Source organism: Phytophthora infestans, genomic scaffold, assembly GCF_000142945.1.
Source record: "Phytophthora infestans T30-4 supercont1.10 genomic scaffold, whole genome shotgun sequence".
In the NCBI taxonomy this organism is placed as follows: domain Eukaryota; phylum Oomycota; class Peronosporomycetes; order Peronosporales; family Peronosporaceae; genus Phytophthora; species Phytophthora infestans.
This window is the reverse complement of record NW_003303749.1, coordinates 3,732,384-3,734,759: the sequence shown is the minus strand read 5'-3', so window position 1 is coordinate 3,734,759 and position 2,376 is coordinate 3,732,384.

Genomic DNA, 2,376 nt, shown 5'->3' with positions numbered 1-2,376 from the left:
TTCGGGCGCAATGGCGTCAACAGACTGAGTCAGGCGCATTAGGTAGGACGATTGCATTTGATTGAGTAGCTGAAACGAAATAAAGTAGGTGTTCCTGTCTAAGAGGCAGACACCGGCGCGGAGCACGAATAGACTCCGTCGGCCATCCGGACTTTGGACGTAATCAGCGCTGGGCGACCAACCCCGGCGTGCAGGGGAGCCTAAGACACGTTACATGGTGGGCATACAGGGGCAATAAGCAAAAGAGAACGACTTACGCGACGCTTGACACTTACGAGATCGACCAGCCTTACGAGACCGACGACTCGGATAAGTTACGAACGGGTTACGGATCGTTGTACTACGATTCACTATAGTGGTCAATGAGGGGAAAACGACGAACGGCAGTGACCAGCAGCATGACCACGGGGTCTAGACGCGGTACGGGCCACGCAGCGACGACGCAAGAGGCGACGAAAGGGCTCCGGAGGCTCAAACGACGGACGCGGCGGCGGATGCAGGGACAGTAGGGAGTGCTCGACAAGCACCCGCAGCTGAGACGGCGACGAGAGGCAGCGGTGACGCAGCACTCTTAGCCACTTTGAACAGGATGATCACGACGGTAGCTAGGTTGGAGGCACGGGTATCAGGGATGGAGACCGCTCGGGCATCGTCACGCCCAGTATCCATGCCATCAACCGGACCCACCAATACGCTGCGATCAATTGATACGAGGATCGTACCGCCGCATGCAGGTTCCTCGGCGTCCTCGAGACCATCGTCGGGTAGAGCGACGAGGAACAGGGCGAACTCGACACCAGCTAGCACGAGTGGAGGGCACCAGCACCCGATGGAAGTGGAGGTGGCGATAGCAGTGACGACAGCGACGACAGCGACGACAGCAGTAGTAGTGACGATAGCTACGATAGTAGCAGCGATGACGCCGAAGCTGGCAACGGTGGACGACGGCGGCGACGGAACCGACGCAGGAATCAGCCACGACGCAGGCACCGGCACCGGAAGAATGTGAAAGACTTGAAGTTGACGGCGTATAAGCCATCGCCGACGATATCCGTCTCGACATGGATCGCCAGGGTGGACTTAGCGGTAGAAGGAGCGAAGATCTCTGGACGAGGCGACTGGATGGACAAGGATCTCTACTTCATCGTTGGCAACAAGTTGCAGGACAACGCGGCAAGTTCGTGGGTTCAAATGAACCAGGAGGTCCGAGACGAAGACAAGACCTGGACCCACTTGAAAGAGGCGCTGATGCGGAGGTACGGTGAGCGGCCGGACCAGGCAATGGCTGAGTGGCGTGTGTACCAGAGGATGATGTGGCCGGGAGAGACGTTTGCGGATTTTGCTGCCGGATTGCGGGCAGTCACGGGCCAGAACCACGTCAGTGAACATACCCTACTGGCACAGTTCTATCGCAATCTGGACAAGACGACGAGGATGTTGGTGAAGCAGGAACCGGCGCCTACAACGCTGGAGCAGGCAGTGGACAAGGCGACAGCTATCGACGACCCGATCGAGAACGTAGCGAGCTAGATGGTGAACATTGGCCAGCCCTGCGCGATGGCAACGAACGCGTTTGCGGTGCCAATGGACGGTACGACGGGGAGAGTTGCGATTATTCCAGGCGTTGGCACGGGAGCTGTATCGATGGCGGACATGTTAGCAGCACAGACGGGTACGGAAGGTGCGGAGATAGCATACTTCACCAACCTACAGGGCGTTTATAACAAGTTCACAGGCACGTGGGACGTCCCTGAGGGTAGATTCTGGAGCGGCAGATATTGTCAGCCGTCAACGCGCAATCAGACGAGGACCCGAAGTGACGATCGCTCAAGTGGGAAGCGGCACGGCGGATACAGCGGTAAGAAGGCGAAGGTCGGACTGTTGCAGGCGGCGACCGAGTCGAGTGAAGAGTCAGAACCCGAGGAAGCAGCACCGTCCCCGAAGCAGAAGAAACGGAAGGCCTCAGTGCGGCAAGCGACCGGCAGGGATCGGCTGACGACAGTAAACAGTGACGAGCGACGAAGTTGGGAACCCATCAGGTGCTTTGCCTGTGGTGGCGAGGGTCACATCGCACGGGAATGTACGAACGCAGAAGCAAAGGCTCGTAACGACGCGTATCTAGCGGCCCGCGCTGAAGCGGAAGCCAAGAAGGCGAAAAACGAGGAACGGGCGTAGTCGGGGGACGACTGCGTCCGGTAGAGAACTCGGTTCCCCGGCTGACGGCGCCAAGAGAAGTAGAGGGTGACGAGCAGACGGTAGCAGTGAACAGCAACAAGACCGACGGGAGCACCGAGGCTACGGTGGAGGCGGCTCGGGCTCATTTGGAGACATAACTGACGGAGAGGAACGCCGACCAGGCGCACAGGAGCGTTAAGA